Source organism: Grammomys surdaster, unplaced genomic scaffold, assembly GCF_004785775.1.
Source record: "Grammomys surdaster isolate TR1022 unplaced genomic scaffold, NIH_TR_1.0 125947, whole genome shotgun sequence".
Taxonomy (NCBI): Eukaryota; Metazoa; Chordata; class Mammalia; order Rodentia; family Muridae; genus Grammomys; species Grammomys surdaster.
Window position 1 is genome coordinate 4563319 of NW_021620769.1, and position 15622 is coordinate 4578940.

The 15622-nt window shown below is 39.4% G+C and overlaps 1 pseudogene; it reads left to right on the top strand.

Moving 5' to 3' along the window:
- Positions 1-9124, top strand: part of LOC114609180 — a 71947-nt pseudogene extending 62823 nt beyond the window's left edge.
- The last annotated feature ends 6498 nt before the right edge of the window (positions 9125-15622 follow it).

Below are 15622 nucleotides of genomic sequence, written 5' to 3' on the forward strand. Positions count from 1 at the left end.
CTGCCTGTCTGCCTGTCTGCCTGTCTGCCTGTCTGCCTGTCTGCCTGCCTGCCTGCCTGTCTGCCTGTCTGCCTGTCTGCCTATCTGCCTGTCTGCCTGTCTGCCTATCTGCCTATCTGCCTGCCTGTCTGCTTGTCTGTCTGTCTGCCTGCCTGAGTGCCTGTCTGCCTGTCTGCCTGCCTGCCTGAGTGCCTGTCTGTCTGCCTGTCTGCCTGTCTGCCTGTCTGTCTGCCTGCCTGCCTGCCTGTCTGCCTGCCTGCCTGCCTGCCTGCCTATCTGCCTGCCTGTCTGCCTGTCTGCCTGTCTGCCTGTCTGCCTGTCTGCCTGTCTGCCTGCCTGCCTGCCTGCCTGTCTGCCTGTCTGCCTGTCTGCCTGCCTGTCTGCTTGTCTGTCTGTCTGCCTGCCTGAGTGCCTGTCTGCCTGCCTGCCTGACTGCCTGCCTACCTGTCTGTCTGCCTGCCTGCCTGCCTGCCTGCCTGCCTGTCTGCCTGTCTGCCTGTCTGCCTGTCTGCCTGTCTGCCTGTCTACCTGCCTGCCTGAGTACCTGTCTGTCTGCCTGTCTGCCTGTCTGTCTGCCTGCCTGCCTGCCTGTCTGCCTGTCTGCCTGTCTGCCTGCCTGCCTGCCTGAGTGCCTGTCTGTCTGCCTGTCTGCCTGTCTGTCTGCCTGTCTGCATGCATGCCTGTCTGCCTGTCTGCCTATCTGCCTGCCTGCCTGTCTGCCTGCCTGCCTGCCTGCCTGAGTGCCTGCCTGCCTGTCTGCCTGCCAGCCTGCCTGAGTGCCTTCCATCACTCTCTCTGTCACTCAGCATGCCATGATGGTCATGAACTCACCCTATAAAACTGTAGGAAAGCTCAAATTAAATGCTTTCTGTTATAAGTTGCTTTGGTCATAGTGTCTCTTCATAGCAAAACAGTGTCCAAGACACTACTCTTTACAAAACCTCATTTATTTTTTATCATGAGCTAGGCATGGTGGTAGGCCTAGTGATACTGTGACTAGCAAGAGTTCAGACTCTGTCCCTTCATGTATCTGTGTGCAAAAGAACATTAATCTAGAAATCCACAGATTAATATAAAAGCAACACTAAGTGTTTTGAAGCCAAAATGCAAAATATTTTTCTATTATTTTGGTAATTTATACTGAAGAACTTTATTGAGACTGAAAATCCTTTGTTTTTAGATCCTTGTGAGGAAGGAGCAGAACAAATGATGTCTTTAAAAACTCCTGATAGTCCAAGATGGACAGTTAAGGCAACTCCTTGCTGATATACCTTTCCTATCAATATCTTTCCTGTCATTTTACCTCTCCTTACGAATCATACAAAAGAATGCAACACTTATGTCGTGACTGGAGGATTATTGGAGCCAACGGCTAAGCTGTTCCCTACTTGGAGATAAGCTGGAATATTTATGTGGCTACAAAGAGGATGCCATATGAGGTGATAAACACTAAAGCACTTCATAAACTCTAAGCCACCAACTTAATGTTAATTATTATTGATAAAACTATTCACAAGCACACCTGTGATAACCAGCTGTTTATACTGTGTTTTACATCCTTTATGTTGCTTTCATAAATAATGTTATTAATTACAGTCAAGATTCACAAAGTACTGAGGTGTTTCTGTAGCAGGAAGCTGTGTCTTATCTGTAACATACATTTTCCTATTCAGCCCAAAAGAAAGGGGACCACAAATGACTTCCCTGCCCTATTGTACTGGTAAAATTCAGTTATCAAGTTCTTTTGACTCTCATACAAAAGTAGTATTTGCACACAGATATGCTTTTCCATTTTCTTTTGCATTATCAAAAGTCAAGCTGACCATGACACCTCTAGAAGGCCTTTTTCACACCATTTCACCCTCAGCCACCAAACAGACCACGTTCACATGAGGATGACCGTCGTGAAACATATTCAGTCATATTACCAACAGGCTTAAGAACAATATATTAAAAGGGACACTTGGCTTTTTGATGCTCCTCTTATCTCTAGCACCCGGTGCCACATTTCTTGGCCTAGCCCCTTGCATTAAATATAGATGAACTATAAACTCATCTAGGAAGAGTTTACACTGTAGAGAATACCAGTCTACTGTGTGTTCAAGAGATTTGTCTTCTGACATTCAAATCTAATTTTAATGATGGTTATTTTCATAAAAATAGCCTAATCACTGAATTTTATGTTTTGTCTCCTTTAAAATAAACAACAGCCTATTCTGAATATCCTCTTGATGGTAATAACCACGTACAACCATCATGTTTTATACATCACACCTTGGTTGATGAGTCACTTCATCCCATGCTATGCTCGGCACAAAGATGACCCTCTAAGTCCTTTCTGGAATTTTCTACATTCCTCAATCCCAGCAAGACAGCTGAGGCTAAATAGAATGCCTGTCAAATCTACAAATATCTTCCAAAAATATTTGTATACGGTAACTAGTGAATTTTATGCTGAGATTGTTTCTAGGATATTATATGCATTTGACCATGCATGTAGATGAATAACTTCTCAGCTCCTATATTATAGTTCTAGAGAAAAATAAAAGAAAAACCACAGCAACAAGGAGATTAAATTTCTATATTCTATTATACCTTGTTTCTGAACATGTGAACAGGTAACTGCAACACTAGATACTTAATAATAGCCAGATTTTCTGATTGGTGAAATGCGGCATGCACGGGTGACCTCACAGCTGGGTCAGCAGACACAGGCAATTCTAAGGGACTCATTAAGCAACCAGCTGAGCCTACTTGGTCAGTTCCAGGCCAGTGGGAGGCCCTCTAAAGAAAAAAGGTGATGGAAGGTGTTTGAAGAACGCCTGAAACTGCTCTCTGGCTTCTACATGCATGAGTGGACACACATACCGAGAGAGAGAGAGAGAGAGAGAGAGAGAGAGAGAGAGAGAGAGAGAGAGAGAGAGAGAGAGAGAGAGAGAGAGATTTAATTTGAAGGCAAGGAATGTTGGAGACAAATGAAATCTTGAGTGACTCAGATAATGTGTTTGTCTTGCACATGGGAGACCCTTAACTACATGTGTAGTTATGGAGAAACATAACTACAAGGAAATTTAAAATTGAAGTCTGCCCGGTGACTTAGGGAAATTCAAATTACATTTGAAGACCTTTCTGTGTGTGGAGCAAGATGAGCCAGACAACTGGCAACACTAAAATCACTGCTACTGCCTAGCTCAGAGGGTAGGTGGAGACAATGGAGGCTTGGCTTTGTTTTGTTTGGGAAGGCGGTAGTACAGGAGGTGGAATTCAAGGTCTCAGGCATGATTGCCACACATGGCCACTGAGATACACACAGGTCACAGGAGCCTTTCTAAACTTAAGCTTCTTTGGAACCTTGACTTACTCTGTGAATGAACCAGATAAACATTTTCCATTCTGGGGGCCTGTGAGCTCTTTACCCATAACACTCATAATGTCAACAAGAAGAGACAGGTAGGCCATGAATTCACAGGGCCCTAAGAGCTTTACTTTCAGGCAGTACCATGTCTCATCAATGGACTGAAGAATTCTGCCTGCTGTCTGTTTTTAGAGCCTCGTGAAGCAGGAGCAGATCAAATGATGTCTTTCAAAACTCCTGATAGCCCAAGATGGACAGTTAAGGCAACGTCTTGCTGATATACCTTTCCTATCAATATCTTTCCTGTTATTTTACCTCTCCTTACGAATCGAGCCACAATTTCCCATAAGCTGAACTGTAACCCAGGAATTCAGCAATATTCTGGACTCTCATATATCATCAACTATCTCAAATAACAGCATGCTGGAATTCAGAGTCAATTTCGTTGATATATGAGGCAGAGTGGAATCCAGCTTACTCTTTTTGCTGTTGTATTGACTTTGCTATGACAGTGGCAGGAGTATAGAATTTGGTTTGTTTCCTAAACCAGCCAGGCTGTTGAAAGTACCCAAAGGGGGAAATAGCAATGTTCTGACTACATCAGCCCCTTGAAATTCCAGCTGAAGTAGATTATAGTCACGAAAAGATTTTATTGTTTAGTCCCTAAAGGTTTTGTTTTAAAGAACTACTCACTTATTCCATTGCAAAAAGATATTTAAGTTGGGTTTAGAGAGTCTATTTGAGTGACTATCAGCTATTTAATAAAACAAGTATATGAAGCTTCATTTGTAGTCCTCCGCCAAGAGCTAGCTAAACACCTTGAGTGAGTACAATGTTTGTTTTGTTTTTCAAGGCGAAGATTGCGCAGTGCATCTCAATGTACGATGACTCAGCTAGACTCCAGCTCCAACCACTGCGTTCTAGATATCCAGAACATCATTCAGTCCGCACAGTAACCCTGTGAGGGCTGTTGCCATTCCATCTCTGTTTCCTTCCCTCTTCATCTACGTGTGCATCCCACAGGGTTCAGTCGACAGCTAAACTTAACCGTGACCCTGTAACTTAAGGTTTTCAGTAGATGCTAAAGCTATAGGAAGTCTTACAAAATGTCCCCCATGGGACGCCGCTCTGGGACATGGGTGATTTGCTCTAGTGAGTTGAGCTGTTGTCCCCTCCTTCTCGTCACACTCTGCCCGACTCCTACAGTTTTTCTCTAGTTCCCAAATGAAGACTCTAGCACAGGTCTGAGTCAGTCTCTGCAAAAGCTTGAGGAAAACATCCCCACTTAACAGAAGAGAAGGGTAAGGTTTAGCATAGTTAAACCACTTGTCTGCATAGCATCACCCATACCACAGATCCACTATTAGTTTAATGTAGATGACTTGTTCATTAAGCACACATCTTCCATTTTGTTAAAGAACAAAAAGGTCTGTCTGACATTCAACAATACTCTCCATAGCTCTCACCTACCACAGGCCACCTACACAGACATCTCATCTCTAAATAAAATTTTAAAATGTCATCTGGAAAACCAAATAGTATCCAAGTAATACGTGATCCAAAGCAATTTCAAAAATAAATCTTAAATCTGGGCAAAGCAAGCTGGTAGAATTTAAAATGGAGGTGAATATGCAATAAATTCAGGCAAATGGTGCGCTCTTAATTTATGTTTTACCATGACGAGGTCTTTTATGGGAAATAGGGTTTAATCAATGTGGGTCCAGCACACACTAGAGTGTCCTAAGCTTGCATCTCTTTCTTCCTCCTCTCGCGCTGAATCTTTTATTGTATGGGGAATTGAGGAATTATTTCTCCCAGTCGCCCACTAAAATGGTACAATTTTCCTCATGTATGTGTGTGTTCCTGTGTGTCTCTGTGTATATGTCTATCTCTGTGTGTCTCTGTGTGTCTGTGTCTCTAAGTTTGTGTGTGTGTCTAAGTGTGTGTCTGGGTCTCTGGGTGTGTTTGTGTGTGTCTGGGTCTCTGAGTGTGTTTGTATGTGCCTGTGTCTCTGGTATGTTTGTGTGTGCCTGTGTCTCTGGGTGTGTTTGTGTGTTTGTGTGTGTGTGTGTTTGTGTATATATTGTGTGTCTGAGTGTGTATCTATGTGTTCCTGTGTTTTTGACACTGCCTGTGTGTTTGAGTGTGTAGCATTGGAGACTGAATCAAAGACCTTTGTGAATGCTGAGCAAGGGCTCTACCACCGAGCCCCCATAAGGGGGCTCCTTTAAGTAAAGTACCCTGGACTTCTCTCCATGAGACTCAGACTTGATGTACTTGGAAATAATACATTTTTGTAAATCTCCAGCAAAGACTGTAGGATGTGGGTACATGCATTCTGACAAGGAAAACAAACACTTCAAAGAACGAAGCGTAAATCTCCAGTGTTAACATTTAATCCAAGTCCTGGGCTTGTGCCCTGAAGCTTGATTCTACTTTGAAACTGAACTGAGCTATTTCTGAACTTGAGGTTTTAATAAATCTTTTCTTAGCGGGGGTCAGGGGAGGGACGCTGTAGGAATAAGTTAAAGTGAGACAAGGAAGGAGAGAGAGTTAACACCGGCAATCCACTTGCTGGACTTAAGAGTTGATTCCCACTGGGGATACTGTGTTAAGTCTTCCCCCAGGAGCCTGCTAACCTATGGCACTGTGGCAGCCTGCCCAAGCTGCTAATCTATGGCATTGTGGCAGCCTGCCCAAGGCTTCAGAGAGCAAAGGAATTAGAGAAGCAGATGAGTGTTGAAGGTCAAGCCAGTGCTTCGTCTAGACTTGTTTAGGTTTTGCTTGGCTGATGCTCTTATCTGATTTAAATATTTATTTAAAGAATGCCTTCTTTGTAAGGCTCAACCAGACCATTCTATGTCCAATCAAGTCTTTGCCTGCACCAGGAACTCCTGGTCTTCAGTCTCCTACTCTCCTCTTCCATGTGTCACTCATATGGGTCTGGCAAGCCCATACATTTAAAAATGCTGTGTGGAATCTCTGGTCATCCTGGAATTGTGTCCTGTCTAAATAACCTGGCTGTGGTCTGAGATGTCATCTTTTTATTTTTACCTATAACCATATTTGAAAGATAAACTCATTACCATGGTGGGTGAGCAGGATCTTGGCTGAGAAATTTTATGCTGTGAAAAGTTCGTTTTTCCAAAACTGCTTTGGCATTGAGATAATTATGTTCCTTAACCCCCAGGATGACTTAAATTGTAACTAGCTGATGTGGCACATAGAGAGAATGGGGGAGGGGACGTGGCAGAGTTAGATAAAGGTCAAGGACTTGTAAACTGATTCTAAGGCAGGTGAGCAGGTGTGAGCCTGGCACTGTGGCTAATACAAGGGCGATTTATTAAATCTCAATTCCAGCAGTAGCTCAGCTGAGGGTCAAGGTGGAATCAGGTTTCAGGGCACAACTCTAGTGCTTGGATTACATGTAAACACTACAGATTTATGCTTTGGTCTCTGAAAGTGTTTGTTTTCCTTGCCTCAGAGGTACTCCAGGAAGATGACCCTGTCTTGATTTAGCTTTGGAATTCGAAAGAGCTTCGACTGTAGGAGTCTGATTCTCACAAATTTCTTGGAGTAAGAAGACTTTAAGCTGCAAACATATTAATCAAATTGCTAATACAACATACTAATATACTAAAAAAAAAAAAAAAAAAACCAAACAAACAAAAACCATACTGACTCCAGGCTATCAAAATTTCATTGCAGGTATAGAATAACAAAGGAAGAATTCTGCTGCCAGAATACTAAAGGAGAAATAGTCAGCTTCCAGTTCACAGATGCCAAATTTATAAAAGACTATTGTGATCTTCCAAGAAGCTTTTGCTCTGCTTGATGAGAAATACAAAATTGAACTCCTTACTCCAGGGAGGAGGGCATCCCAGCCACTCATGTCATGGACCTGAATGTCTATAATCTTGTATGCAAAGCAGGGCAAAAACAGAGAGGAGGGAAGAGTTAAAAAGAGAAATAAGACCTCTTTTGACTAAAGAGTATTCTGTTAAAATCCATGTTTTAGAAGTGCAAAACAGAAAGAAACAAAGAAGAATTATTGGTCATTAATTAAGGTCACTCAACACAGAGGGGATGGAGTTCAGATGCAAACTCAGGGCATTTGTTCACTCACAAACAAGGCCTACCACACCTATGCAGATGCAATGAACACCAGTTCTGCTCACAAACTCATTTTATTTGCAGTAAGCACATACACTTGGAGATCAGCATAGGTGGGTAAGTTTTTGCCTTAATTTGTCTTGGTGAGTTTTCTGCCCAGAAACGGTTCTATTTTATTTGTTTCACCATCAGAATATAGTGCTTAAGAAGCTTCTGAACACATCATTTTATTAAAAATAATAGGTGGTTATGGTAAAAGTAAAATATAAGATGCACTTGCTTTAAAACAAACTTCTAAAGGTGTTTGGTAGTTACTATGTTTAGATGCTTACAGCACATCGTAGAGACAGATTGTCTTGTTGGATTGTTTGTTTGTTTGTTTGTTTGTTTGTTTGTTTTCGTTCTGTTCTGTTTTCTTTTCCTTTTAATCAAAGCAGAAACACTGTGATACCATACTGCCATGTGAAAATTTCAGCTCATAGCCATGTGGGGGATAATTTCTAAGTTAATTAATTTATTTTTAACTCACTTGTGCAATAATCACATCAAATAATAAAGTAATTCAATAATTTTCCTTTTATAAAGTTTGTTTTTATTTTTAGTTAGGTGTGGGTGGGTGTGGCTGTGTGAGTCCAATGACCTTTGAGGCCAGAACATATATATTCCTAGATTCTAACCTGCTCAGTGTAAAATACTACTTGTATGAATGTTTTAAGGCTGACTCTGGTACTGATAATAAATTGGTGTGCTCTTCCCTAAAGAAGACTGCTTTTTTTTCACTCCCAGAATCCCTTAGTTTCCTGTGTTCTTTGTGTTGGGTTGAGGTCTTATGACCTTTCCTTTTGTACTCTGAGATAGCCACTGTTGTCTTTGTTCGGTTCATGTTTGGCAGTCATTTTATTGATCCACTACGGATGTAGTTTCTGGCGTTACTAGGAATCACAATATCACAGTAAACTTCCTGATCCTCTGACTCTCTCAGTCTTTCTTCTCTCTCTTCTACAACGTTCCCTGAACCTTAGGTAAGGAACAGTTTTATAGACGTATCCATTAAAAATGAACTATATGGGGTAGTGCACACTTTCAATCTCAGCGTTCCAGAGGCAAAGGCAGGCATATCTCTGGGACTTCAAAGCCAGCCTGGTCTACATAGTGAGTTCCAGGATATCTAAGACTACATAAATACTGTCTCAGAAACAGAGAAGAAAGACCGGAGGGAGCACAATACTTGGGAACCTGAGAAGAACTTGGATTGTCCTGAGCTAATTTCTGAGTTTATGAAAAAGTATAAGAAGATGAAGGAGGGTGAAAACAACAAGTCCAGGGAGAAGTCAGAAGGAAACAAGAGGAAATCTAGTTTCTCCAACAGTGCTGATGATATTAAATCCAAAAAGAGAGAGAGAGCAAAGCAATGATATCGCTCAGGGCTTTGAGAGAGGATTGGAACCAGGAAAGATCATTGAGGCAACAGATTCCTGTGGCGACTTAATGTTCTTAATGAAATGGAAAGACACAGATGAAGCTGACCTGGTTCTTGCAAAAGAAGCTAACGTGAAATGTCCACAAATTGTGATAGCATTTTATGAAGAGAGACTGACGTGGCATGCATATCCAGAGGATGTGGAAAACAAAGAAAAAGAAAGCGCAAAGAGCTAAAGGAGGAGGCAGTCTCTGTCATTTCTCTTTGTATATTATACCTTCACCTTCCTGCCTCCTCTCTCTTCTCCCAACCCCTTTCCATCCTAAACACATCCATAAAAATAATGTGCTTATCACTGTGCTCCACGGGGGAAAAAATGGACTATATGACTGCATTTTTATTAGTTGTGATTTTCTATAATAGTCTTCATCTGTTGAAATATGAAGTTTCCTTGATGTAGGGTGAAAACTACACATATCTGTGGGTATGAAGTGAAATGTTTATATTGTTGTTAGGGACTATACTGGCTTACTAATGTGGTTGTGGTCAATTCTGCTCCAAAATTCATGACTTTAATAGCGCTAAGTAGTTATTTGGCTAGGTTTCCTTTACCAGGCATGATATTTCCTCTTATTGAACAGGTCTTAAGTCCAATTACAGAGTTGCCGGTTACCTCCAAGGTATGCGTGCCACTACTGAGTCCTTAGGATTAGACCACGCTGGATATTGTTGTGGTTCATAGGCATCATAGCTATATAAAATGGAAACATGTCTGGTGCCTTCTTGTACATGACAGTTCTCAAGGAAGAAGCTTTCAGGTCAGGACCAGGTCAGAGCCTCTGGACCATGTTTCTGAAAAGGATATTGTCTTCAGCAAACTAATATCTGTGTGTATGAGACTAGACCTCACAATGCCCTGCTTTGGAGGCTGATGTATCCAATAGGAGCTTTTTTGCTCCATGAAATGATGTAACCATTAATTTGATGTTATATATTTGCTTTTTTATTGATGTTATTTTTATCTTAGATACCTGTGATCGATTAGAAATTACTTGTCAATTAAACGACATGTTTTAAATGTTATTGTTAAGTTCACTTTCAAAATCATGTAACCAATATTTTATGTGAGTGCCCTGAATAGACTTCGTACTAGTGTTCCCTTCAGTTGTGCTCAATGTAATGGGTTTCACTTTGATTTGCACTTTGCCACTTCCTTTACAATTGAACTAAATTACTAAATACCTAAAATTACAGACTTGTTTCTTCAATTTCTCACATTAACTATCCATCAGTTGGTCTATTTTTGTTTTTAAGCATCTCTTTCATACAAAGGGACCCACTAAAGAACATTCGAAGTGGTGTTTCTGTCATCTCCATTTTAAAACAATCATTCTATTTTCTAAGCTTTAGCTTTTGCTTTACCACTTTTTAAATGTCACATTCCCTTAGTAATAAGTCTTGTTTCATAGTAGACAAATTTGTCCGTAGTTTTCTTTATGTCCTGAGTGTCTCATCTTGTTTTAATTCTTGATGTAAATACCTAAGAAAACTCAGCTTTTCAATTAAATCTTCAATTCATGTTTATTTTACCTTGGCATTTGTTCTGAAATAAGGATTGAATTGATTCTTCTAGATTTATTAATAAATGAATAAGAGATGTCATATACTTAAACCATGCACAGTCACTATTTCAGTCAAGAGAGACATAAGGTAAGGCTAAATACTAAATTAAAATAGGTTTCATAATGAACATTTATATTAAACCATCTCCTGTCCATCGCAGAAAAAGAGGGTATTAGCTGAATTGAATGTTGAGTGTTACTCTCTTACATTTAGTGTCTACTCAGTAACTAGTCACATGTAGCTAAGTTAAAATGAAAATCTAGACAATTTTGTAAGTATCCATATGTTATACTAGCATTTGGAAGTTTAAGGCAAGATCACAACTTACATAAAAAAAAACAAAAACCCCTCTCAATACTGGCTGTGGTGGCTCATGCCTTTAATTCCAGCACTAAGGAGGTAGAGGTAGGTGGATCCCTTATAATTTGGGAAGCCTCATCTACACAGAGATTCTGTCTCACCCCCTGTCCTCCTAATCAAAATTCCTTGAGGTTTCTCAGTTGCCCTCATCATATTTCAAGTGCTCAATAGCCACACAGTTGCACTGGGCATACACAGAACATGCTGTGGGTAGCTTTATTGGACAATAATACATCTAGGGCTAAGGCAGCTGAGATTTTAGAAAACAAGGGGAAATGAATGCTGAGTTCTGGTGACAGTGTCCTATTGATGATACAGCTGGCCTCCCGTGATTGTGAGCCCTGCATTTACTAATCTAACTGTAGATAGAAAGAAATGTATTTTGGGGAAATGTACATATTCTAAACATGGACTCTCATCCTTCCCCCAAAGAGTTGTGGCATAACAACTTAGTGTTTACATTAGATTTTTATAATCTGAATATAGGCATAGATTTTGTGGACATACCGTGTCATCTTATGTAAGGGACTTGGACACATGGTGGGTTTTGGCAGTCCTGGAACCACAGAATGAGGGGCAACTGTAATGGCTTGAGTGAGTATAAAGTTAATTCTGAACATGTATCTCACTAACCTCTCCTTTTTCTATGAGGAAAACACCTAAAACAATCAGATTTTTTTTAAAAAAAATTGTTTGCTTCTGTGTAAAAAGTTAAGTTTTTAATAAAGAGTATCACGTTCAATAAAAAAAAAATCTCCTGAACTAGAAAAGTTAGAAAATGCATGTAAATTAAGCTAAAATAAATCCAGAGTGATTTAAAAGACATCTAAGAGCACTTACCATAGAGAAGAGAGTTAAAGTTAACTTTGAAGGGACAGAACCACTTTGCTAGGAAGTGAGATTAGAAATGACAAGGGGAAGGTGACTAAGTCAGTCTGGGGGTGTCTGATGCTGGGTGTAGACATTTTCTAATCTTTGCATTTGGGGAATGTGACTAGAGCTTGTGTACATGGATATCAATGTCGTGTGACTACACTGAGATAAGAGAAATAGTGTGACTTATGTATAGAGCAAAGATGTACTGTGAACAGTAGACTTCATTCACATGCATGTGTGTATAAATATATGCTGGATGTCTATACATAAATATATTCTCATACGTATGACATGCAAGTATGCAGACAATGTGTATTTTTCCATACATACTTATAGATACATTTGTGGGATTATATGACAAGCAATTAGTAATGGTGAGATGAAATTGGATATATTATTGGAAGAGTCTTCTCTGGCATGTGGGATGTGTTAACAAACCTTATCTTGATTAGTCCTAGAAGGTATAGAAACAGAATGTCATCCTTCCTAAGGCTGTCATAGGAGTGACCCCAGCCAATTTTCATACTTCGTTGAGAACCGTTTGTCATGAAGTTGATTTCAAGCCATAGCAGGAGGTCAAAGCCTCTGAGTGAAGAGGTGAGCATTGTTGAACAGTAATACAATCTAATACATTGATACGCTTAAACACACACTGAAAATAATTGTGGAAGATTCATTTATAGAAGAGGAGTTTCAAGGAAAATAAGGTGGGTAAGCATTCCAAAGCTTGCAAATATGTCAAGGAGAATGGCACAAGAATGATTCATGCTCAGGACATAATAAATGTCCCTTTGATGGGGTCATTTCATTTGTATGGCAGACAGTCAAAACTGTTCAAAGGAAGTGATAGGTTGTCTTAGTTAGGGTTACTATTGCTGTGATGAAACGCCATGTCTTTGGTTTATTTGACTTACACTCCCTCATCATTGTTCATTATTGAAGGAAGTCAGAAATGAACCTCAAACAGCACAGGACCCAGCAGGCAAGAACTGGTGCAAAGGCCATGCTTCTTACTTGCTTGCTCATTATGGTTTACTGAACCTGCTTTCTTATAGAACCCAAGACCACCTACCCAAAGGTAGCCCCACTCACAGTGGGCTGGCTCTCCCCCATCAATCACTAATTAAGAAAACATCCTACACCTGATCGTATGGAAATGTTTTCTCCACTTTCAGATAACTCTATTTTGTGATAAGTTAACGTAAAATTATCCGGCACAGAGGTTATGTACAAAGTTTATATCCGAATGAAAATACCATTACCAGAGGCATTGTAAAATGCAAACAAAATGTCAAGGTAAAGATAAGATGGCAAAACAGAATGAAAGACAAATGTTAGCTGGATCAATACTAATCATGTCATATGAACCCAAGTACAAAGAAAGACGTGCTTAGAAAACTTAACACTATACTACCATCTCATGAATAAAATTTACTCTTAAATCCTTACCTGGATGTTATAGATCATAATGCATAAACTTAAGAGTACAGGTTGAATAAGAGTTACTAGGAAAATAAAGGTCACAAGAGCACAGGGACAGTTAATGTGCTGGAGAGGATTGAAATTTCACAGCCATTCAATTCTAAGACAGAGCTTTTAAACTTCCTAGCTTTTGGCATATTCATAGCACACTGGGGAGATCTGCTGGTAAGGACTTTTGCTATTCTGCTGGCTTCAAATAACTCAGGAATCTCATCTAAGAGATTGAAAGGGAGGATAACTTCACCAGGACAAATTCGGCTTTCACCAATGTCAATGTTGTAAAAGTCATTTTTTTTATCTGATGCTGGAGGTGAGCTCTCAGAGACAAGATAGGGCCTACTGAGTTAATTTCACTTTGCTTCTAGTCCTAGCGTGATTTTTCTTGCTGTAATTCATTGCCACTGATGCATGAAGCAAGTTAACAAATGGTTTTGGAAATTGGGGAAAGGTGATAGCTGCTTAGGGAAACTTGGACTTATCCTATTCTGACTTCCCTAAAAATCCTTTTCCCTAAATATGGGGCTTTATAATTGCTGTACTATTTTTATTTTGGTATACACATATTTAACTCTCAGATTTAAATGTCATCCTCTCAAGGTTTATTCATATATAGTATATGTATATGTAATTTTCAAATGTGTCTATTTTTTGATCATAGAGAACAAAAGGTTATTAATATATGTGAAGATTTTTATTAACCCTAAAAACTCTGTTTTAAGTTGTATGTTAGTATACTGCAGACATGTGTCGAGGTGCATTTCTATTTGATGCCTTCTTCCCATTTAAAAAAAATGTTTTTTTATTTTTTTTAGATAACTATTAGATACATTTTTGTTTAAATCCACTTCTAACTAAAATCTATGACAAATTCAAAATCTAAAGCACAAGAAGTAGTTGAGTAGTCAGGCAATTTGGAGAACAAAGGCAGAAAGCTGGACCGTTTACTTTAATGCAGAATCAGAAGGAAATATAACACAGGTCTTTCTTTCTTTCTTTCTTTCTTTCTTTCTTTCTTTCTTTCTTTCTTCTTTCTTTTTTTTGTAGAGTTGGTGGTTTTGTAAGGGGATGAAGACAAATACAAAAATAATAATTTAGTATACAAAATACTCTAGTAGGAAGAGGAGGAATTTTCAGTGGGTAGAATCCTGTTGGGTATGGTGCTTCCTACCTGTGCCATCCTCTCTCTGAGATCCAGATCCTTAAGAGCATTGTTTTAGACATAATCACATTCACAGTCACCAGCAGCAGGGAGCAGGCACCATGAGCAGGAATTGTCAGTGTTGTTATGTTACAGTGGGAGAGACAGAATGTTCTAGTTCCCAGTTGTATGGCGGTAGGCCTGTGGAACTTGTTCTGTTGAATATTTCAAAATAACTTAAATATGAGGCTTTGACTCTTTTCCCCTCAAGTAAATGTTGCAAAGTTCAAAACTTTAATATTTACACATTTATTATATGAACTATCGTCAGGGAATAAAATAATTTGGGCAGGCTCCATTTTCACAGAAGTGCGTCATGTTAAATGGTCTCTAGTGAAGCAAGTTTGACACTTCCTCTTTCAAGTTGTGATTTCCTTTTGTGTTTCCTTTCAGTGAGTATTGATGTTTATGTTCAAGGCAAAACAGAAGACTGAGTGATTTATTTCCAGTAAGCCCTTGGTTTGTGGATCTCTGTCCGTAGGATGATCTACAGTTCATTATGTTTTGATGGTACATCTTACAGTGTGCTGATGAAACGAAGGCTAGAGCTTGATTATAGATCTGAAAGGACTTAGCATTCACATGCAGAAAGGGGCGTAAATGTCTTCCTCGTGGAGACACTGCTATTAGAAAAATTAACATTCAAACATATTTCCTGTTTATGTTAATGGATACCAAATTGTTCTATTATTCCATCTACACATTATTTTCACTATGGGAAGACAAACGGTTTTACTGAACTGTCTTTGATTTTGTGTATTTACTATTTCTTGAATCTGTTGATTTGTATGATTTTATTTATATCTGCAAGCATAATTTTACTGTTTCTTCCTTGTTTTGCCTCCTCTGTATTACATACTTTCTGGTAAAAATGAGAACAAACTTTAAGTAGCTTTGTTTTTATTTTAGATTATAACATATACTTTATTTATTAAAATGGGAAAAAATCATAAATCTTGGTAATATAGTCTGCTGACTGACATCATCTTTTAGGAAAGAAAGTACTAGAATCTTAAGACTCCAGACTGAAGATGGAGTATGATGAGTAGACACACTAAGTACATCTGGCATCCATGTGTCTATGCACACAAAGGCTGTGGTTGGTTCTTAGCTTAAGTGTCCAGAGATTTAACCGCTTGATAAGGACACTACCTTCCTCAAGCCCACTGGTCCCAGGCTGATCTGAGGAGTGACA